The following is a 25,383-nucleotide window of genomic DNA, read 5'->3' on the forward strand; positions in this document are numbered from 1 at the left end:
TACATCAAACAAGCTAGCCGAGACCGCTGAAAAGATTGGTCTCAGTCCGCTACCAAACGGACTCCATAAATATGAACGCAACACGGACCAAATACATGTAAACAAACCAAAAACAGGACATGTCACGATGCGACCCTAAAAAGGACAGAATGCTCAAGCATACCTATTTTTCCTCGTCATAATCGAGATGTTGCCCGTGTCTCCTTGTAACAGATCTTTGTTTGTGTTTGTGACGGAGGGATTCCTGTCGCTGTTTTGACTCCTTTCCACATTTTATAGGCTCTTCACGACCCACATCATATGTAGGCTATGCACATACAACCAGCACATTTAGCCCAGCACACAGCATTGTTTTAGATGTTCGGTAAGTCCAGGCACGAAATGTACATAATAAAAAAGCCGACCAATCGGGTTGTGAACATATCCCTATGCCTTTAGGTTCCGTGTTAAAATGCAAATGTGAACGCTAACCAGACCAGGACTAAAGTTTTTTTGTGGTCCAGACCAAGCAAACCAAACTACACACCCTAAATGTGATAAAAGTATGGATTAAGAATAACATAGGATCACAACACCTATTGCAACTTTTCTAGTCCCCCTTTTAATGGCAATAAATAAAGGGTATCCCATAGCTAGATCTCAGCTTTGCCCCTCACTTTGATCCAATCAAACATAACAGAAGCAGAACATTGTAAATCACTATGCTTTCAGGAAGAAAAAAAAAACAGAGAATCTTTAGAGACACTTTAGAGAAACTTAACTTGAGACACTTGATCCCCAGCATTCGAGGTGAGGTCAGAGTTTCATTATAGAAGATATTAGTGATGGTGGGGATGCGGCTTGACTCTGCTCTTGGCAATGCAATGAACCACTCAACTCATCAGAGTTTGTAAAGACCACTAAAAGCTCCTCCACTGAACAGAATCAATGCAGAACGGCCACTACACATGCTCATTGATCTGAACATCACATGGATGAGTTGAGCTCATGCGAGTCAGATGAGATGATCTTGTACAGATCTGATCTCAATCGACTAAAGTCTGGTGATTAGCCGTTAGCTCTCATCAGCATAGCTTGCAGAAAATGATTCATTGATTAAAAGCCATTTTAAATGCTCATGCTTGATTTCTTAACTCTTTCCTCACCTTTTCCAACCTCAAGTTTTTTTTAAAGTTGCCAGCTACCATCAGAATTTTTGATCATTTTCACAAAATAATGAAATCATTAACAAAGATTAATAAATGCTGTATACGTGCAGTTCATTATTAGTTCATGTTAACTAACAAACCTTATTGTAAAATGTTACCCTTTAATTCTAGCTAAATTAATTCTAGATGCATGCATTCTTTTTTTATATCAGTCATAAAAAAGCAACATTTTGAACAAAAAGCTTAGAAAATAAAATTTGTCAAAGACTACCTCCGGATTGGATTCAGAAAGATGATCAAAACATAGTTGGAGTCCGTCAACACACCCAAAGCTTCAGTCATATACCTTGTTCTGGGTCGACATTTAATTCGGTAAAAATAGGCAGTTTTGAGGTATCTGCCGTTTTATATATGATAATCGTGTTAGCTTACATGTGCATCAGCAGAAATAAGCAATAGTAGATGTAAGCAGTGTTTTGATCCATAGATTCTGTACTCTTTCAGAACATGTGTAATAGTGTTCCCTACCGTATAAAACACGGAAAGCCAGAAAATTCCGTCAATGGTGGGGAAAGGGTTAAAAACAAGATAAAACTTAATGCGCAATTTTTTTTGGGAAATTGATACATTTTTGTTTTTCAAGATTCTTTAATAAATTGAAAGTTAGATGCTGTTCAACAACTTTTACTTACAAAGTAGTATGTAATTTGTTCTAGTGATCGACCGATGTATCGGTTTACCGATATTTTTCACGATATTTAAGCATTTTCCCATAATCGGGAATCGGTTTTGTAATATCGGATTTTCCGATAAACGGCGCCATCTTGTGGCCGTTTTGAGAATTCCGCCATTGCAGCCCGCGTCTGAGGAGATCAGTCAATAACAACTCTGTCCACAGGTAAAGTATATGATCTACTTGCTTTGCTTTAATTATTCAACTTTATTTAACATAACAGACATGCATGCAGAAATGAGATTTGAGACATAAATGCCTAATATAGTTTATTTATGCAGCTTGGTTCTAAAAAATTGAGACGAACTCATTGAGCCGCGTAGCGTAATCCGTCATGTCCTTCCCCAATAAAGACGTAACTTTACATTTAATTAAATAAAACAGACATGAATGAGTGCATGTTGAAAATAAAAGTGCTGAATTTAATTCTCTATCTGTTGTATTTGCTCACCATTAGTCTCGAAAAAAAAGTTCGTTCATATTGCTGAGCACTCACTGGGTTGATGATCAGGAATGCTCAAGCACGGCCACTGAATGAAACTTTGGACGAGATTACCTTGTTTAAACACCCTAGATTATATTATCATTTACTACATAGCAATTATTTCGCTAATACACATCTAAATATACCGCTTTGTGGAAATTAATTATTTATTATCTGCACGCGCGATCGCGGTTGAGTAACGTATAGCCTAATGTTATAGTTATGTGTAAATGCATAGATAAACAGCACTTTGTCATAAAGCATTTCATGATCTAGACCGACAAAAATATTAATAATAATTAATAACATACTAGTTGGAAAATGCAATGATGTATATGCTGTTTTGTTTTTGTTACTTTCCTGATGTTATAGGCTATTCCAGCTAATATTATGCAGTGAATTAATATTACCCAGTGAATTATTCCTCACTCTTAGTTTAAACCTATTAAACGGCACATAAACCTTCTAAAACTGTTTAAAATGAATTACATTTCTGCAAAGGTGATATGACTCCCCTGTCAATTATTTTTTCCATATGAAAACATTAGACTTTTAACATTTATTTTGCCTATTGTTAACATTGTTGCTGCTGATGCTTATAAATGATATGTATAATTTAGATATAAATTATATAATGTAATAATATAAATGTTTTTATTGTAATTTGATTAGTTTACCATTTATGAAAACAAATAAACATATCCAAATATGTTAGAATAGTTTTTGTGCTTTATTTTTTACCTCAAAGCTTTTATTTTTAAACAAAGACACTTAGTAACAGTGCACTTTATTTTTTAGACTCAGACCCCTCTATTTATTTGTGTATAAATATAAAGGTTTTTTTTTTGTATGCAAGGAGGGAGTGATTGTTATAAATAAAATGGTTTGTTCAGTTCATTTGTGTTGTAATAATTGTGCCAAAAACAGAAGTATAACAGTAAATAAATATCGGTTCTGCATATCGGTTATCGGGCACATACACATGCAAATAATCTGTATCGGTATCGGTTATAAAAAATCAATATCGGTCGATCACTAATTTGTTCTGAAGTTAAAATATCAGAGAAAAGGTGAACAGTTTGTGACAAAAGCCTTTGCTAACAAGACATTGCACTTCCATAAAATGACCTCTGATCAATGATGTGTGGCTGATGCAAAATAATAAAATAGTTTGATCTTGGACAGTGTGTGCTGCTAATAGTCATGCACGACAAAGCGGTAGGATTTTTGTGTACAGGCTTGGAAAGCACTCTATCGGTGCTCACTGAAAATGAACTGGAAACAGTGATCTTGGACAGTGTGTGCTGTCCAAGATCACGGTTTGATCTTGGACAGTGTGTGCTGCTAATAGTCATGCACGACAAAGCGGTAGGATTTTTGTGTACAGGCTTGGAAAGCACTCTATCGGTGCTCACTGAAAATGAACTGGAAACAGTGTAAAATGGCCTTAACTGACTGACTTTGAATAGGCTTAACAGAATAGTAATTGAAAGAGTCTTCTCATTTACTTTTTTTCATACTGAAATCAAGAAATACAGCAATTTTAATGCCAAATCTAGTTTTAGCCCTAAAACCACTGATGTATACAACCCCCACAAGCACTTCAACCCTCTGTTTGTGTCCCTGGTTTGAGCTGCTTATACACCAAAAGCAAACATGGCTCATGTTTATGTATGAGACCCCAACACTGAATACATCAAAGTCAGTCCAGCAGCACAAAAAAATTCTCAAGATTTCCTCCCTGTGCCTGAGACGTACAAACAAGTCTGAAACCCACCGAGCCAACTGGCCATGTCTCTTTACACGGTCTCTGCCACCCACACTAGTAAATGTGCTTTAAAACTGTCAAAAATGTTGCATACAACAGCACATAAGTAAAACACTGTACAACACTAGTAGAGTAAAACTACGGAAGCTATACAATTTCTTGTGATGTAGCCTGAACTGCCTGTTGAGACGTACCTTTGTACCAACTGATCTAGGCAATGTTTACACGATCTATTCAACATTACAATTTCACTCTTGTGCATTTACACAGCCTCTTCTAAAGAATTTCATTGGGTTATTTCATACTTATGTACTATATAGAAAGAACTTGTATAAACTTAAATTCAACCCAAAAATCATTACACAGAACACAACCTAAAAATGTGCACAACTTTTTACAACCAATATTGCATTATATTTAGCAAACCACACCATGCCTGCCAAACTATCACAGATGCTCTGGCCAGATACGCTGTCATGTAACAGTTTGTAAATTTGCTTCAAAATAACTTTTAGCCCACATTAATGATAACCAAGAAATAAATTAAGCATTTTATCACCCTGCAAAGCAACACTGGATTTACTTCCAGATCTATTCGTCAGGCTCATAATGTAATGTCATTTTAAACAGCCTAATATCATTGTGTAAGGAATCACACCACAAACAACAAATGCTGAGAAATGTGATTGATATTGAGAGACTGTTTACACTTTTAGCTAAGCCCAAAGGTAAGAAGTGAATAGAGTGAAGGGAATATAAAACTAACACTGAGCAAGTATGAAATGTCAGTGGCTCATTAAAGGTAAACATCATCATTAACCAAATCAATTACCTTGGCAAATAAGCTAACTGTGTAGCACATTAATGTAAAGGGCTTGTTTACGCATACCAAACTGTTGCATTACTTTGTCTTAATTTACATTGCTGTGTAAAAAAACGTTTGCAAATGTTAATGTATTAAATTGTTTATGCATATTAACCACATGCTATCTTGTGCAATTAAAAGTTGTATGCTTGTTTACCAGGGGCGTCACTAGGATTTTCATTTTAGGGGGGCTAAGCCCCCAATGAGGGTATGATTTTTTTTTAATAATAAAAAAAATTAACACTTTAGGATCTAATGCTCACTATCAATTTCATTACCATGCAAAGGCAGGGTTTTATAATCACTGTGGTCCCAAATGTAAGGTAAGGCATATAGGGGGGTTCGTGGTTTCCCCGAGAAAATTTTGATTTCTCTGATCTACATATGTGCATTTTAAGATGTTTTGACGGCCAAAAAAAATTGGATAACAGCTTTAAAACCATGTCAGTGGGTAGCTGATTATTTTTCTCTCCTCATCAGCATCACACTCTTTTTATCTTTGTTTTTATCTTGCCCTGTCTCTTCCCCTCCTAAAGCTGAGCTTTGACTGATATAGGCTTTTTATTTTTGTCTGTCAGTGAAGAAAGTAAACATAGGGTCAACTGATAGGTTGCATTCAGAATATGTAGGCTACACATTCATTATTGATCTTATGCCTTATACAGGGCCGAAGACAGGGCTTTATAATCAAAGAGGTCCTAAATTTGAGGTTGGTAGGGGGTTCAAATTTTTTATTTCTCTGATATGTGCATTTCAAGACGTTTTTAAGACAAAAAAAGGATAAGAAATAGCTTTAAACCCATGTCAGTGGGCAGTAGATTATTTGTCAATACCTGCTCTCTCCTCATCTCCATCACTCTTCCTTTTTTCTCAGTCTCTTCATCCCTTTCTCTTCCTCCCCTACTAAAGCTGAGCTTTTTTAATTTACTAAAGGCTACAATTTGTGTTATATTCTCAATATGTACACATTCATTATTAGTCTTGTGCCTAACATGATGAAAACGGCTTTGTTAGTGTTTCTTGTCCCCTCACAATGACAGAAAACTAATTATTACATTACACATTACATAGGCCTATTTTCAGTTAAAAATGGCGAAAATAGACAAAACTATATTAGTTTGCCTGATTCTTTTTTGTCATTCGTCTAACATTTATGACCTAAAAAAATGTCAAATATAAAATGTTAAGTTTAGCTACTTGCATCTTATCTCGCACTTGACCGTACGCGTCGAGTCGCACTGTTAAAATTCTTGCTCAGCAGCGTCTGTGAACATAAAGTCCTCCTACTTTGATTTGATTGGTCATCTCAAATATTCTGACATTGTCGAGCAGTGACAGGCCAATGAGGCTCAGATGAACACACACAAACACACCCTGTCCTCTGTTTCCGACGTGCTCTCTGCTCGGCGTCGCTGCGGATTGAAGGTGAAGAACGCGCTGAATCTGATTATAACAAGACTGAAGCGAACACGGAATTTGTGTAGCCTACATTAATCACAAATTTTAAGGGGGGATAGGCAGAAGTTTCATAAGGCTGAAGCCTCCCTAAAAAGGGCCTAGTGACGCCCCTGTTGTTTACCAAAGCCTGATGTCAACTGTCAGTGACCTTGTAATTTAATGTGATCTGAAAATTAATAAGAACATTTAGTTCCTTTACAAATGGTGCTGATTCACTGTTTTCTGTAAGCTTAAACGCATAGAAAAATACTAGCCCTCTAGTGATTTAACATTTATGGATTGGAATTGTAACCATTTTGATTCTTTTAACCCTCTGGGGTCTGGGGTGTTTTCTGGGCCCTGACATCTCTGCTTTTTCCCTTTACATATTACATTTTCATGGCTAAAGTCTGATTACACTGTATTCACCATAAACTCTGCTACGATAATATGTGAGCAGCATGTATGTAAAAGTTTGCAGTTTTGTTCATTATTGCTGTTCTATTGAATGTTACTACTAGTGGTGGGCATAGATTATTTTTTTTAATCTAGATTAATCTCACTGTAATCTTGGAATTAATCTAGATTAATCAAGATTAAAATGGCTCATTTGAATTCTGCCGAAGACATTCAGAATATGTGTGCTACCCAAATAAATAACCTCGCAGGTAAGATGGGCAGGGGCGGAGCTAGACTCTCAGTACTGTGGGGTCGGAGCTTCATCATGGGGCCCTCTGCTACCAAGTAATTTTAAAATTAAAACCGTAAAAAAAAAAACGTAAACTATCTGATGAATGCATATGTAATAATGTGTCACTTGTTGAGCCAAGTAAGCTTATGTTAAATAAAACACAGAGAATATCTCGTTCTTTTCTTTTTACTGCGCCCGACGTATATTTTCTCTCCATTTTCGTAACTATTCACTACATTATACATTCGCACCTCACGCCGCCCACTGTACTCCTGAGGCAAGTAGGCCTACCTTATACGCTGTGTTTCGGTTCATTTATGACTCACGAGACGAGCTCCAGTTCACACGCACATGATTATCTATTGTCTGCTATATTTACTTGTTTACTTGTGAAAGTTTTAAAGCAGTCTTTCAGTGCCGCTTTCAGAGCGCTCACGTCCGTAACGGGGAACTGTCACGTAACATTGTTTTTCCCTCATAAATGCGGCCAACCCTTCTTCATCCGGTGGGTAGTATTACTTTTTGTACTTTTGCTACCTAAAAGTTAAAGTTTTTTTGTGTCACGTCCGTTACGGATGTGTATTTCCCTCATATTAAATATAAAATGCATGGACTGATATTTTTCTAATGCCTTTATTAAGGGAGTATGGATAAACAGACGTTTCAATATTGGTATTAAATGGCCCCTACAGTGCAATTCGGCTAGGTATACATCTGCGCTAAAATATCAAAGTGAAAGTCATCAGCTCCCAACCCAACTTTGAGAATAGATTAACGGCGATATTTTTTTGATCGCCTGATAAGAGTCTCACGTTAACGCAGCACATTAACGGCCGATAACGGCCCACCACTAGTTTCTACACAAATATTAAGCAGCTGTGTTTTCAACACAATTATAAGAAATGTATCTTTTTAAACAGCAAATCAGCATATTAGAATGATTTCTGAAGGATCATGTGAAACTGAAGACTGGAGTAATGATGCTGAAATTTTAGCTTTGACACAATATAAAATATATTAAAATGGAAAACCGTTAACTGTTTTTAAATTGTAATGTTTTTTTTAATATTGCTGTTATTTAATAATTTACCAACACCAAACTTAGAAACAGTAGTAAATTAATTCATTGTCAGCAAAATTATAGAAAAAGTCTTGACTTTGATTTAAGCTATAAAAACATTGTTGAACAAAGATATCATATTCAAAGAGATGTCATGGTGTACCATTTCTACACAGCAGACAGACCTTTTTAGTCAAAGCTCTTAAAGAGCACGATTACATTAAAGAACTGTCAGTGTACTGACATTTTGATTTCACATAGTAGTTTTTTTTTTTGTCTGTAGAAAGATAGTATGGTAAGTATGATTACATAAAGTACAATTGTTGTTGTACAATAGATAGTCTATAAAGTTAAGAGAGGAGGCACTTAAAGTCCCCTGCTGAAGGCTGCCCTTTTCCCCTGACCTGAGAACAGTCTCTCTGGTATTCAATCATGCCTGCCTTAAGTCTGAAGCAAAGCTAAATCTGCACCCAGGCCTGTGCTTCTACTTATTTTCCAACTCATACCTCAAGCTGACAGCGGATCGATGCGTTTTGATTGGGTGCCATCATGGCTCCGCCAGGCCCCGGCTTAAAGAGGTCTGCGGCCAATGGGAAATTTGCTTGGTACTGAGCATCCTTGGAATAACCTCCCCAGATTAGTGCTGCGTGCCGCGGGCTGTCAGAGCAGGCTCTACTTTATGAGTCTAAAGCTAGAGATGAGAAAATATGAAACAAAAGATTAACTAGCAACCCCTGTTATATTTTTCAAATTGTACAAATACACACGGGAAACCTAAGGTGGCTGAGACGGAGGAAGAGATGGGGCCCCAGGGACTACCATCCAGGAGGACTCGGGTCTGAATCCCTCATCCTTCAGGTCTGCGTCCCAAATTACTCTGGTGTCACTAGGGAGAAGGCAATCCCTTTATATCTGTATGTCTGTGCTAACAGCAGGCACTTTCAGTATGTCTGTGTGCAAAAGGCCTTCCAATGGATGCCACCTATAGAAATGGGTTTATAATGAGAAGCTTATAGTATGTAATGTATGCAGAAGGTTAATTAAAATATGTAAGCCTTATTTCACAAAGACGTAATGTGGAAAAAGTGCAAATATTAAAGCGCACACAGTTTACTTTATGATGATCAAAGACCAGCAATATTGTGTGTGTGTCTCCCACCGAAGGCATTCATTTACACTAGAAAATTGCTGATAGATATGAAATGACCCATTATGATGTTTTATAATGAGGTTCTTTACTCTGTGGTGGAGTGATGATGATATTGTCCACCGAACATGCTTGAGCGGGTGGAATTGTGTATGTATAGCGGACTAATACCCTAACAGTCTAATAATAGGATTTGATTCCCTGCAGGTTTTAACAGCAAATTATTTCCATTAGGTAGTTTATAGGCCAATTGTCTAGATTGTATGCTAAACTTAATCTCACAGGAATGTATGCGCAACCAAATGCCAAACATGAATGCAGAAACTCGTTTACCTGAAGGATGCTGTTAATATCCAATGTAGTGGATAAAAAGAATTATGAAAGCATGATTTAAGCCGGCAAAGCATATTTTTTTGCTCTGATATTTAAATCTTATATATTTCTTAGTTATGACAGCAGTGGTGCTTCAATTAGCATGATGACTGTATGCTTTTTAGCTGTGCACAGTAAAGCTTTCTCAAAAGCGCCATGCACATTCAGACAGACATAATTTTTGGAGCACCCAGCCATAAGCATTGCATCTTTAAGATGTGGCAAGTTAAGAATAGTCAAACTTTTCAAACTGCCTCTAGAGACCCCAGCATATTTTTCCATTTGGTTGCAGTACTTGTATAAATGCCCCCTAAGGAATGTGTTCAGCCTAAAACCAGCCTAATTACACAGGCTTCCATAATACCAATTAGCCACATTAGTCGTTCAGGCAACCTACAACTATATACTCGATTGTTGAAAATATAAAGTTTTGCACGTCACTAACATAGATCCTCCACCAATTTGTGATCTCTGCATTATAAAAATATCTAATTATCTTGGAATAGTGGCATACTCCTATAATGGCAGTTTAACAAGTTAATCCACATGCTAAACGTTCTTTGACACCAAATGCTTTTATGCTTTACGCTCTTCTTTGTTTTCCTTAGCCCCATCTTACCCTCAACCAGCTGAAGCATAGATTTGCCTCTTTAGGTTCTTTGATCTAAAACTTAAGCCTCTGGGTAGGTGGGGATGGTCTCCTTGCTCGTGTATACATTAGACGGCACATATTGATTTTTGTGCTGCTCATCCCAAAAGGCCTCTATTTTCCTTCCCCCATCTGCTTTCCACACATGGAGATGAATTGCGCTCCAAGGCTGGTTTTGATGAACCTGTGATTGGCTGTCCTTAGCCTTGGGATCTGCGGGTGTAATTAAAACCAGGAGTCATCCTGCCTCACAGTGAATGAGATGGCCCCTAGTGCCTGTCCTGTAGAAAAATACATGTGCATTCACCAGACCAAAAACTGCCATGAACAAGATTCATGCTAGCTCTGGGCTATTTGAGGAAAAGTGAAGGCTCTGGTAGCGGTAGAGATTCATGCATGGTCCTAAATATAGATATGAAGATCAAGACCTGACAAGGTCAGGAGAAAATCTATAGAAGTGCCTTTTTTAAAATCAATAACAGTTTTTAATCTATCAGTTGTAAGCAACTGAGATTAGACCAGTTGACTTTGGACAACTGGTAACTCAACCTGCAGGGGAACTAGGTGGAAGGTATAAAAGGTGTACGCTAATAAGAGGATGTACAGAGAAAGAGGTATGGTCAGCTCACACTAAGATTTATTAAAAGCCCTTCAGTATCTGAGGGTCTCCTGAATCATTTAAATGAGAATTAACATCTCACTTCATAAAAGTTCTTCACGCTTGCTTGCATCATATGCTACATAAGGCTTTGGCAGCATATGAAAGCTGTTGCTTTATGCTATAAACACGGCAACAAGGCAACATCTCGAACAAGGCAAGTAAAAAGAAGAGTTCAGTATATCATGACAAGAAATTCATTGCCATTAATAGGACAAAATAGCATAATTTGAATTACTGTATGTACTGTAAACTACCAATACATGAGAATTCCTCTCATATTCTCTTTGGTAATTACTCAGTGGTGAAAGTCTGGTGATTAGGAATAAAGCATATATTTTTGTTCTACATATGTAGTTCCAGCAGAGCAGGATTCATTTTTAATAATGTACTTTGATATCTAGCAAAACACTTTTGTATTCCTACAGTCAAAATGTGGTTTTCATATCTAATTTCAATATCTACATACAAGTAAAATCAAGTGAAAAACAACTACTGAAAAGCATTTTTTATTACACTCAAACAGCAATTTAAAGCTGCTGATATATTTTTAAACTACACTTACTACACACATACTGTATATATAACCTATATAAAAAAATCTATTTAAATTTATGCAGCTGTTTCAGAGACTAATGTCTGAAACACTTTTCCACTGACAAGTTTTGACAACTGATTGATATAATTATTTATACTGTCACTAGATAGTAAGCTGCTTTTTAAATGCAGGTTACTGAACAAGAAAAAATACAACAGTGGTGCACACAAGTACTGAATTTACAAAATGTACTTCTGAATAAACACCCTTTGAAGCATACATGTTATTTTCTAAATGTAATGGTCTGAAAATGGATACTGCATTGCTTTAAAGGAATGGTTCACTGAACTATTTTGTAGCTTGACAACTTGTTCACTCTATTCTTTCATTGTACGTTAAAGTGCAGTTCCTTTTGTCTCTGCAAAAGAAAAAGTCATATGTGTTGTGAATGACATGAGGCTGTGTAAAATAAAGTGTTTCCATTTTTGGGTGAATTAACCCTTCAATGCTGATGGAAAACGAACAGGAAGTGAGGAAAAACTATTACTGAGTGAATTTTTCTGTTATATTATTATCACTATTGTAACAAATCCAGGAGGTGTAGGCAAAGCTTATTAAAGCAGGGCTTTAGTATTTGGACAGCATTGTTTTACATGGTGTCTGTGTGCTCTCCCTCTCATTCATATAAACGCAAGGGGACCCGGCCCTGACTACAGTGATGGATTAGCTCTCAAACACTGGTCCTCCCTCTTTCTCTACCTCTCATCTCTCTGTGGCACAGCCTGTGACCACAGCAAGAATGTTTATTTCTGACCCATGAATTCTATGGACTGGAAGAAAAAAACAGATGGAGAAAGAAACTTGCAGAATAGAAGGAATGGTGGCTGCAAAGGCAAATGGAGATGGGAGAGGACAGGCAGCAGAAAAAAAATGTTTTCGCTCAATTGAACACTGTTGACTAAGCCATGCTGTTCAAACAAAACCAGGATACCTGACCAAAGAGCCCCACAAAGCTGCAGATGACCGATTTATTCGTCTAGTGTCACTGTTGGTAGCTGTTTGTATATCAGGGTTTAAAATTTTAATAAGTCTGATTTCCACTCCTGGTGGAAATAATAATTTTAAAATATTTATTAATTATTTTGTATGCATGTTGTGAAGTTGTTCCTGAAGTGCACGCTTGTCATGACGCAATGAACAATACCAAATTGTGCAGACATCATTTTTGGCCAAGTGGTCATACCATGCTTGCATTCATTATTCCCAGACTATAATTAAATAAATCCCTATGTGGGAAGTATTTGCTAAATTATTAGATGTTATTTTGTGTTTTTTTGTGAAAATTGCCAGATGGTAGGAGCTGTCCTTTGCAACCAAGGAAGATATTGGTAAAATGGCTAAATCTGGTCAATCGATTTTGTATGTTGCTCATGTGCAGGATGTGAATGGTCACAATGTCCACAGAATTATTTCAAAGAACTGTGAGATAGGGCTGTAGTCAAGACCACCTTTGTCGAGTCCAAGACAAGTCCAAGACCAAAGAGGTTCGAGTCCAAGACAAGACCGAGTCCAAAAGGTTCGAGTCCGAGTCAAGACCGAGTCCAGGACAGGGAAAAAAAGTCTTGTGCAAGACATTATCAAGACAATCATTTTGGGTTATTATTTGTGGATCTAAAAGCAAAAACAGTGTCACAACACCCAGGATTTTTAAGTATAGACATTCCCCTTGATATCATATAATCTTCTAATCTAAAGAAAACAGAATGATGACATATGGTGAAACCTCATAATAGCAGTGTTTCATTGTGGATCTGAAAGACGCATACTTTCACATTCAGATAGCCACCCGTCACAGGCCATTCTTGAGATACGCCTTCGAGGGGCAAGCTTATCAATACACAGTTCTGCATTTACGAAGTGCATGGACGCGGCGCTGGCTGGAGACACACTGGCTGCGTGGCGTGAGCGTGGCGCCTCTGTTGCCTGTCAGCTGCGTGGCGGCTGCGTCGCGTTTTCTGTTTCTTTGCACACCAGAAACGTGTCTGACGCAGCGCTGCTGAAACGGATCACCCTTGTTCGACATATGGGAGAGAGTTGTGGTAGCCCTATATTCATGTTAAACATAAATATAAAGCCTAAAGACACTGTCAGCAGTATTGACAGCAAAATAGACTACAGACTATTTCGGTCTGTATTGACAGGTGCGATATTTGAAAATTGATCATTATTTATTTATTTATTTTAAAATCATATTTATATCTGAATTTATGTCAAAACCTAGACTTTCAACCATCAAAATGTAATTTATTAATATGTATTCGTGTACAAAATAACATATAAACATATTTTCCTATTCTATTTTGCCTGGAAACGCTTCCAACACGCTTGAGTGTTGTGTGAAAAATAGGCGTCGGTTCTATTTCTAGCATGCACGCGTTTTCCGCGCCGCTCAAGCCACGCCTGAGTGCACACGCAGGCAGTCTGCAAGCTCTAACCTGTTAACATGGGAGCCGATATAAAAACGGACACGCCACGCAGCTGAGACGCTTACGCCACGCAGCGAGTGTATCACCGGCCTTAAGACTCCGGGGAGTGCACGTGCTGAATTATCTCTATGACTGGCTGGTTCTGGCGCAATCGAGGCTCACACCAAAGCAAATAAAAGGCGTGCATATAAATGGCTTTTATGTGTGCTTACTGGGAACACAATAAAGAGACCTGGACTCGGTCGAGACCAAAAGCCATATTTGCCAAGACCAGTGGCCGAGACGGAGACAAGTCTGAGTCCGAATACCAGCAAGTCCGAGACAAGTCCGAGTTCATAGAAAAACGGTCCAAGACCGGACTCGAGTACTACAGCCCTACTGTGAGACAACTACCATGTAAAATGTAAAGTGCTGTGGCTGGTCTAGGAAGACTAATACCCCTTTTCCACCAAAGCGTTTTGAGAGCCGGTTCGGAGCCGGTGCCTGCGCGCGAACCAGTTATTTGTGTTTCGACAGCCAAAGAACCGGTTCTCGGCCAGGAAAACTGGTTCCAAAGCGGCACCAACTCTTTGCTGGACTAGAACCAGAGAACCGTTCTTTTACCACGTCATGCTTACGTCGGGGGCTGGGGGCGGGTTTAGATGTGTCCTAAACATCTTTTCTGACCGCAAAGCCAGGAGAAACATTTGCAGAAACACGATGTAGTCCGCCATTGTAATTGTTATGCTTGAAGTTGGCGCAAGCGTTTCTAGCTTTTTTTAAAAAAATTTATTGAAAACATTATGTAAGCAAAGAAGAAAACAGTCACAAAATAGAACAAATAAACGGAGAGAAAAAAAAGACAAGACAGGTGTACATAACTAATCAGAAAAGATTACATATCAAAGGAAAAGATTAAAAGACTTACATATTTCAATTGTTTTTAAAGCCTTCTTGGTTCACGAGTTAGAGATAATCCCAAAGTAATGTTGTACTTGCAAGCGTTTCTAGCTGAGATGTAAAGCGACGTACACAGTGACGTAACGACGTCGTTCGCTGGGCGCTCTAGAAGTGGAAAAACAAACAGGTTCTGAGGAGGTTCGCAAGTTGAACCAACTCCGAACCAACTTTGAACCAGCACCAGTTCCGAACCCGTTCTTTTTTGGTGGAAAAGGGGTAAGAGTGAACATTTTGACAGAAGGATTAAAATCACTTGAATGTGGGTCCACCTCAAAACACCTTCTAAAGTCCTGGATTAGACCTCCAACCTCCAATTTAATCTTGAACTGTAAGCCAACTGCTATAAGCGGCTGGATTGAGAGGTTGTGTACCAGTAAAGATACAATTTTTGTATATGGTATCTATTGTATTAGAGATTGGCATGGTAATGGATATGTTAATGTCTTTGGTCTTGGCGGAATAGATCTGCTACGCTACTGCAGCAGAGCAAATACCGAGTCTAGCTACTGCCAATATATTCACAGAGCAAGACAGACATGCTGCTGCAAATGTAACATACATGATTTAAAGCCCCAACAAAGCAGGAGACAAGAGAAAAGGGCAGAGCCCTCTTCAACACAAATCTAAACAGATCATTTATAGTTGTACAGCCAATGCCAATAAAGCTGTTGTGCACAGCTGAAAAGACTATTGATAAACATTTGTAAAGCAACTTTTTACCCTACACAGTTGCACAGGGTAATGGGAGAAATAGACAATACAATAAAAATAAAAAAAATTCATGGGACAAATTCAAAAACATTGGTTTTACTATCAATGTACACCTTGTCGACCGGCTTAGCACCAGAGACTTAAAGCTATGTGCGCCTTGGCTACCTTGCCGATCGGCTTAACGCTAGAAGTCCATGCTATGTGTTCTCGTGAACAATATATATAACGTTGCAAGCTTATAGAGATAGGAACCCAGCAAACAAATGAGCAAGTATCATCAAGTAAGTCATTTGACAATTACATAACCCTTATACTCTTATTTGATCAATAAAAAGCCATTAGGAGCGATAATGAATGACACTGTGCTCTGATGCTCCGTAAACATGTTAAGCATAGCTAATGAAACATTACCCTTGAAATAAAACTTGATATAACTTTTTGTTTTTTGCTAACATGTAATCCCATTGAATGTGAATGCTTATTTTACTTTAACTTCATCCATAGCTTAGACAGCATATACTCACGAGATAAAAACAATAGACCTGCATAGACACAACTGCATAACGCTCCAACTTACGCTTAGTAAGTTTCTCCACAAGTCTATAAACATGATGCTTAGTTTAACTGTATTGATTATTTTGTTATTTTAGCGTGACTCGAACACACAAGCATCTGAATCAACCTCACACATTTAGCATAGCTAACGAAAACATTGCTCTTGGAAATAAAATGATGCGTCATTAAAATTATACCGCTAAAAATGGCAAATGCAGTTTAAATCGCAAATGCTTATATCACTTTAACCGTTTTTATATCCCTGCTAACAGCATATAACGCAGCAATGACATACAATAGACCGCTGCTGCTGTATGCAGTAAACTGTTGACATGGCGCTATTTAAAAACATTTAGTGCGTTGCATAATGCTATCAGCTGATGGACGCTGATGCAACAGCAAACAATCAGCTGTGCCATGTAGATAATGATGTTATCATTACAGTTAAGATTATGATTAGATTTTATTTTTACATTTATTAGTATATTAAATGTCTGTAGTAAATTCCTGTAGTAGTCTGTACTAATTAGACCTATCAGACAAATTATTTTGATTAATTTATTTGTTCTTTTGCTTGTAATTAATAATTAGACTGTTTACTTGCCTCAGCCTGCAGTAAGCTTGAGAACCTTTTACTTACATTAGTTTAGTATTAGTTTTATTAGTCTTGTTGTTTAAAACTGTTGCAGTTTAAAGGGGTGGTTGATTATGATTTCACTTTCCTAACTTTAGTTAGTGTGTAATGTTGCTGTTTGAGCCTAAACAACATCTGCAAAGTTACGAAGTTCAAAGCAAAGGGAGATATTTTCTTTTAAAGAAATTGCTTTTTAAGGAGTCCTATAAACAGCTTGTAGGGTCTACACAAACTTCCTCCTGGGTTAGTGACATCACTAACCCTAAAATGTACATAAACCTCACCCCAGGGAACGCGATTCATAGATTATCATGACATAATATGCTAATCAATGACAAGAAGAAAACTAAACATAAGCTACCTAAATTCATCAACTAACCATTCAGAAATGTTGTCTACATGTTGTCACTACTTCTTGAGTCTCTCCATCATTGTCTGACTCCGGTTTGAGCATAAAAGGCTAAAAGTTTTTGAAATTTTCAGTGCATGTCTGTGTGAGGTAATCGAATCTGCTAAGGACACAAGCTGTTAAAACTCCGCCCCCTGTACCGGGAGCAGCAGCTCATTTGCATTTAAAGGGACAGAAAATCTGTGCATTTTTGCTCACCCTCAAAAAGTAACAATTTTAACATGCTATATAAAAATATCCGTGGGGTATTTTGAGCTAAAACTTCACATACACACTCTGGGGACATCAAAGACTTATTTTACATCTTGTGAAAAGGGCATTATACCGCCCCTTTAAAAAAAACCATGGCTCCAGCTTTTAGTTTTTTAGATCTTTTACATGGGTCAAAAACAATAACCCACTTATACTATGTGAGAAAATTGCATTACAGGCTTTTTTAGGAGGGGGGGGGGGGGGGGTAAGTATTATAATAGTATACTATGACCTGTTAATACTAAACCACTTTTTTTTTGGACTACACTAATGGACAACAAAATAGATATAATATACTTTTTCTCCATGCTACTAAATTACTAAACTTAGTGAAGTATACATAACAGATCATTCTTATTCTTTTTATTAGTCTTTTTATGTAATTTTTATAAGTCTTTCACCTTAGCTGTTAAACAACCATGTACCAAAATGCATTGCTAGAAAGTTATTGTAGGCAGAACAGCAGAGATTCCAAATCTGTATGTTATGATCTATATTGCGATCTGTATGTGTTGCAGTATCTTTTTACACGAAGAGTTCTCTGCAAGAGTTCTCTGGAATGAATAAGCAAAATATGAACCTGCAATTCACAAGCAATATAACTTGGACCTGCTATGATCAAGAGTGCAACAGATGTTGACCAGTATGGCAGCAGCTGACCTGTGCAGTGCCAGGACTACAGATAGGAACACATGGCATTTTGGGAAAGGGCCCAATCTAACTGAGACTAGCAATACCGTTAGCAACCAGACACTTCCAACAGGAGGCAGCCAACAGGTGTCATTCCACAGAAAGCAAATGAGAATAAAGACATTTACAAAGCTGGATATTTACAAAACTACATTGCCTTTAGGAACAAAACTGCCCTTTTAAAATTAAGAACAATGTGTGTGCTAAATTGATCACTCAAGTCCTGGCCTAAAATTTATTCTTCGAAAGCTACACCTCCACTATTGTTTCCTTTTTAACATATTTTAAATTAATTTGTCATTTTAGATGTACATCTTCTTTGAATAGTGGCCGACCACACAAAACCCCCATTTTTGTCCAGATTGCGGTCCTGTCAGCATCATTTTTCATCTCCCCAAAGCTTATTACCAACCAGGCAACAAGTCATGGCCAGCCCATAGTAAACTCGAAAACCTTCTGGTCATTCTCAAGCCCAGCTAACACCTTTGAAACAATTAACCGGACAGGATGCTCCAACCTAATGTTTCACAAGCACTTTTTTGTATCCCATTCCATGTAATTAACTGTAAATAAAAGTGTATTTTCTCCCTCCATCTCCCCCGAGCAGAATATCAATATAGCTTTTCAATTATTGGCCGGGCACAAGTGAGGTCCAGACACTGATTGAGCAAGTGATGGAAAAAAGACTGAGACCACAGCTGTTCAATCTGGGGGGCAAAGCAGAAAAGAAAGAAAAAACAATCATCTCTCGTCGCAACAGCATTGTCAATCACATTTATTACGAATGAATAGCTATCGTCACAGCTTACTCCATGAACCTCTCCATTGAACAAAAACTTCATGCCGAAGGCACATCTATTAGTGCAGTTTTGACTGGCAGAGAATAAATATGCCACTCTACTGGTCTTGTTTTATAGAGAACCGCCACAAATTATTATTTTTATCTTCCATTGAGCGCATCTACATCAATTTGCATTCATTAGCGCACAACCTCCGGGAACTAATCATGGTCTTGTCACCCTATAGCCTACAAGGTACATGTGCACGAGAACAGTACGCTTATGACACCTGCTACATGCGTGCCTCTACAAACACACTGTATCTGCAGCAGAACATATATTTGTCCATTACGGAAAACAAGCTGTGCACTATGCCCAGCACAGAAGCCTGTGCCATTAACCTTGACTCATTTTTTTCGTTAGCGTAGCGTACACATTCAAGTCAAACACCCACCCAGACATACACACATAAACAGATGATAGATAAGCTACACAGGGGATTGAACACCATATGGAGCCAAAGTCAAATACACACACGCACACATGACTGCACACACTAGCACAGACAGGAGGAGAGAGCGCGATCTACTCACAGAATGAAGCAGACGACACCGGGAGCTAATATCAAAGGATTGGCACGGATACAAGCTGGCTGCGTCCCGTCGGGAATGCTGACAGATTCCGAGGAAAAAAGGAAGGAATATTCGAGGACACGTCTGAAACTGGACGGGAAAGGGGGTGGTGGTGGTGGAGAGGGAAGGGGAAAAGCAGATCTCACGCTTTTTAAGATCGGAGGTTAGGCTTCAGAAGATTTCCGTCTCTTGTTCTCGTTGCCTGGCTCTCCTTGTGGAATCTTGTTCCAAACACTATCAGGTTCCTGATTTTGACTTTAGATACAACAGCATTTTGTCTGGGGTAAACAGGAGCACAGAAGAAAAATCAGTCGGGAAAGCAAATAAAAAAAGATTCCAGCGGAGATGAAATAACTCAATTCCCTCCTATGCTCTCCCAGAGGCATGGAGAGGTGGATGAAAACGGAGATTGAGTGACAAGATAAATACCCAAAACTGCAAAAATGAGAAGGCAACAGAACATTCTGTTTCAGCTAGGGAAAAAAGCTTCTCCCTCCTTCCTCCCCCCCCCCCACCTTATCTCAGTCACAGCAATGTGTTACGATCTCCCTTACAGACGTAAGGGTCATCTGAAAAAAAAGAACAAAAAAATCTAATTTTCGAGATGAAAAGAAGACGAAAATGGAAAAAGAAGCTTAACTTATCAAAAGGTTAGAGTTAACAATGATCTGTGGCATCTGGCCCCCTCCCTCCCCTTTTCACTTTCTTTGGTCTTGTTATCCTTCTGTCTTTCAATTTACCTGAATCTGAAAAGTGAAATAAAAGCCATTTCATAACATGTCCTTTGTTTGCCCCAGATTGCTGGTGAACAGCCTTCTCAATCCAATTTCTTCTTATTTTTTTCTTTTTCTAGACCTACACAGTAAAACTGTTGAATGTCGGTCGAAAAGTTGAGATCTGACTAAGGTCTTGCACAAAACAATCCCCAAATCCGTTTTCCCTTCTCAGAACTGGACAAACATGGGGAAAAAAGAGAACCGCACAGATCAGTGGAAGGTCGCCGTCAGAGTCGGCCTCCAATCTGATCCTGAGTGGTGGGGTTCTTGAACTTATCTCCCAGAAAAACCACTTGAACCTCTAGTTCTCCATTTTCAGCTGCCTGCCAGGCAGGAAGTTCAATTATCTCCCATTGAATGGTATCGCTTAGGATCCTCTCTGTGCGATATGAAATCAAAGGATCTTGGTGTGATTGGATGACACTTATTCCTTTGGCCCCTCAGGGTTCCGTCCCGACTTAAAGCGCTGGATGGTTTTGTAGTAGTAAATGTCAAGTGATTAAAAAAAAAAATCCTAATCAAGGATTTTTTCTTTCTTTTCGGTCCTACTTCCTCATCCGACTTTTTAAAACCAGATATCCTTAAGTCTCTGCGCTCCTGTCACTGCGCTTTTGCTGGCAAGAAAGTAGGTGCATTCTGAGAGCGTCTGGGGATGTTTGGAAGAAGAACTTGCTGTCAGCAGGCAGGAGCGTTAAGACGCGTCAAGGGTGGAGAAATTGGCCTTTACAGCGCAGGAAACAGCCTGGAGCCGGAGGAACAGACAATTAGGAACATATAATTAAAATAGGAAAAGACATAATGATGTAATGCCAGGGATGTAGAGTGTGCGGAATGGTCTTTTTCCATTAACTCATTTTATGAGTGCAACCGCACACCTCTTAATCTATGGTGTCCTTGCATTGACATTCTCCCTCCCTATACCTTTCCCAAGTCCTTTCCTTTAATTTTCACTAATTTTTTTGTGTTCTTCCGTCACTAACATTTCAACATCATCTTAGCTCTTATCCTACATATACAAGCTTCAAGCTCAGTTTTTACTATATAAAAATTAATTACAGCCAATTGTCCTTCAGATGAAGTGAGAAGCCAATGCTACTGCTTTGAGCAGAGAACAATCGCTGTGATTATATTTTCAGAGTGAAGTGGTGTTACGAGGGACCGTATGTAAAATGTTCTGTGATAAATATTAGTGAAACACTGGCTCCTTGTATGCTTGAACGTTATGTAAGCCTGTTAGCCATAGCTGGAATAAAGAGAGGGGGAAACTGGTCAAGTGGCTGCCATGTTTCTAAATCTGTCAATCTACCAATCTACTGTGCTTTTTAACATGAACACTCACAAGCTGATGCTTTTTACATCATGGCATGAGAATCGAGTGCTTAACGCTGTAAACACATGAATCCATTAAAATGCATTATTATGGTTTGGCTCTCTAGTCAAATTTGTTTTGTTTAAACAAATATTACTTGTATTGGGTTAGGTATGAACAGGCCACAATTTTTGGTTTGTTTGGCTAATATAAAGTATTGCTTTTACAATTATTTTGAGAAGGATGTATTTTTAATCTTGATTTTCTGGTTCCTGTTTGACAGTTGTGCTAATATGTTTTACAAAAGGAAACAATTGAAATATGAGACACTAGAAATATAAAAACACTGTCTTTTCAAATGGAATGTCAGAGCATTTGTCCTTGAAAAACATGCCATGTAACAGGTAAATCAAGGCACTTTTTAGGATTATCCGATCATGCACGGAGCCAAACCAATCCGTTTTTGCTTACTGAAAGGCCTATTACACCATTTTAAAAGCTGTCATGTTAAATCAATAGGTCTGAGCCCTAGCAGACATCAAACTCTGTACCTTCGGCACACATATTAACAAAGACTTCAGCAAAGGGCACAGAGATCACATTCTGTACTTTTCTCTGTGTGATCTAATGCTTCCGTGAGCGAGTCAGAGCATCGTGCCAAGAAACCAAGCGAAGGTGAGAGGTTGAAAACGAGATTCGTTTTTCTCTTGCACTTCTTGCATGTGGTACAGTGAAACATAATTCGGTCTGCTTTGTCATCCTCTATTCCTGTTCTCTCTGTCTGAGATAGCGGCTCAGAAAGGATTCACAACTCTGAAGATTTCCCTGATAAATCCAACGCTTTGCATCATCTCAGTTACACAGAGGTAGAGACAACAGTGGTATTTCACTCTATCACACAACTCTATTTCACGGTAATTTATGAATCGCGTCACGCAGGCGATAAGGTGGCTTCTGATATATCGCCTTTCTCAACATCGCTGCTTTATATTTTTGCTATCTTTTGTACTTTCACAATTGTTTAGTAAAGGTTCAGATTATATCTGTATTGTCAAGAGGAGGGAGATCCTCATTATTGTAGAGTAGCAACTGAGGGAATTTTATTGCTCAGTGGTTGATCTTTCATCGCTCAGGAGTTTTAATGGAGGTCTCAGATAACTTGGAGAAATAAAAATGGAGACAAATGAGAATTGGCATACAGTAAGAATATACAGCTATTCAATTAATGTGGATAGCATAACTAGAATTTGATAAGGAATATTTGATTTCATACTGATTCAGAATATGACATCTCTTGTGAAACTCTAGAGACGATGTGAGGTTACTTAGGTCGTTTCCTCAGGAGAAAATCCTGAGAATCTCTGAGAAGTCTCTATTTGGTCTCCATTTAGTCTCTTCACTGTCTAGGAGAAACAATTGAGATATTAAAGAGATCTCGTGATTTTTCTTTGCTACAAGTGTGTACACATAAAATAATAGCTGCTTTACCCAAAATTAGTGTTTTATATATGTGGTCGTATGCTTCCCCTTCCTCTCGGGTGCTTAAGCTAAATAACCTTCACACAGGTGCTCAAGTTAAATAACCTTCACACACACACACACACACACACACACACACACACACACACACAAACACATACACACACACACACACACACTTAGAGGCAGTGGTAGCATAGCAAGAAAAAGCACAGCATCGTGGATAAACTGTCACAATCATCATCAATCTGGACGCTCCCTGCCTCACCTATGAAATACAAGCAGAGTTCACCGGCAGACGCATATAGGCTACTGACGTGACGATATCCGAGTACTGCGTGCGTGTTTGTGCGAAGCATGTGTGAAGGATGTGTTTGACCTGAGCGCATTGGTTTAGGTTGAGTGCTCCTGTGACACAGACAGTTGTTAATGGCTGTTGAGGGATGGGCAGATGGGGACCGATGAGGAGAGCAGAGGGGGGACCGTGACAGATGAGAGAAAGAATGAAAGACAGAGAAAGAGTAGGAGGAGATGATGAAAGGGGGTAAATGGCTAATGGATAAGAGAAAAAATAGGGATTTGGAAAAAAGAGGGATGAGGAAAATTATTGCGGTCAACTTGGAGTGCATCATGCAAAAAAAGGAGGGATGAATAACAGACGAGAAAAGCAAGACACACTCACCCCCATGGCTCTTTTCCTTCAGTTGAGGCGGTGAAAGTCTACTGCACTGGCAGAGAGAGAGAAAGAGACAAACCTCAAAAGAATGCCAAAAGGACTGAAATTATGAATGTGTGCAAAGAAGAAAAAAAGCGAAGAAGATCAGACGAAAATATCAAATGAGCTCAAGTGTCCGAGTAGCTCCACGCATCAGTCCCGGTCATATGCATAAATGCAAAATGACTTGCTAATGGGAGTCTTAGAGAATTACACATGCAGCTATAAATCAACATGTCAGCACGCATGCACACACACACACACATACACACGCAGCGGCATGAGCAGGCTCCACAGGCGCTACCTCAGAGAACGCTAGGCTCTCCCCCCCTCCTCGGTTCCCCCGTTCTGCCTCTCTCTTTCTCAGCCACTTCTGCGGTTTCTGTTTATTCACCACAAATCATTTCCCAAGAGAATGCAATGGTGGGTTCTCTTCATTTTCTGCGTCCTTGCCATCCTCCCGTTTCACGGCCCCGTTCCAGTCCGGCAGAATTGAGCTTGCTGTAATTTCTGGCAGCTGGGCTAATGTGTAAACTGCATTCGTGCCCTCTCTCTCTCTCTCTCTTTCTCTCTCTCTCTGTGTGTCTCTTCGGCACTGCCTCTAATCCAATCAGAAGCACATCTCTCTCTCTCTCCCCATCTCTCTAACTCATATATGTTTAATCTCACTCCCACAAATACTGTAAAATAAACATCAAAATGTACATTTATCATAGTCACACTGATCTCCAAAGCTTTATCTCCATCAAAAGACACTTGAAAACATTTAGTACTATACAATTCTTTCTGAAAAAGATAAATTAGGAAACTTGTTAAAGGTCCTATATTGTCAAAACTGAAATTTCCTGGGTTTTTTCAAGATAACAGAGGTCTAGGGGCTATTTAACTACACTATAAGTTTCAAAAGTCAATCCACAGACAAATGCACACAGCCTGCATAAAGTAGCTGTGCCTTTTCACAAGCCGTTGTGACTTTCCGTAAAAATGTGATGTCAATGCCGAGCACTGCCCACCGTCCCTCCCTCCTTTTGCCTAACCCCAGACAACATCGCTGCTGAGCAACAACAACACCGACACATCTCGAGAAAACACTGTTCAGTCGATGGAGGCCAGGAAACTACATAATTGCACAGGCAACAACATTAATATAAGAGACCAGTGGCTGATGATTATTTATTCTGAAATACCACAGCAATTTAGTTCGACCTTAACCGTCTGTTCTCCACATTTCACAAGTGACTGCTTCGTCAATCATGTACAGTTCAATGTTTTTCAAAGAAGCTGTTACTCAAAGATGCTGCAGACTCTACATTGTTGGGTCCGACCTCAAATTCGCAACCCGTAAATAAAGTTCTAACACATTTTATCTTACATTTATGGAGCGAGCATAATCTGAAGTTATATTTTGTAAACAGATACAAATTGATGCTGATTTGTTGTTTTGTACAGTCTATGATTGCCACAAGC

General features: G+C 38.7%; 1 protein-coding gene across 6 annotated transcripts in view; it reads right to left on the minus strand.

Moving 5' to 3' along the window:
• Positions 1 to 24,474, minus strand: part of LOC143701583 (glutamate receptor ionotropic, kainate 5) — a 118,119-nt gene extending 93,645 nt beyond the window's left edge. For 5 of the 6 annotated variants that reach the window (XR_013190138.1, XR_013190139.1, XM_077194981.1 and 2 more), the window contains exons 1-3: positions 24,221 to 24,474; positions 23,884 to 23,924; positions 19,599 to 21,155 (exon numbers count right to left, since the gene is read on the minus strand). The gene's annotated coding sequence lies outside the window, so the exon portion shown is untranslated. Of the gene's footprint in view, positions 1 to 19,598; positions 21,156 to 23,883; positions 23,930 to 24,220 lie in introns of all 6 variants that reach the window. The other variant, XM_077194982.1, reaches the window with a different exon arrangement.
• Between the last annotated feature and the right edge of the window lie 909 nt (positions 24,475 to 25,383).

This window comes from Siphateles boraxobius, unplaced genomic scaffold, assembly GCF_051911475.1.
Source record: "Siphateles boraxobius isolate OS27281-9 unplaced genomic scaffold, OSU_SipBor_1 33, whole genome shotgun sequence".
In the NCBI taxonomy this organism is placed as follows: Eukaryota; Metazoa; Chordata; class Actinopteri; order Cypriniformes; family Leuciscidae; genus Siphateles; species Siphateles boraxobius.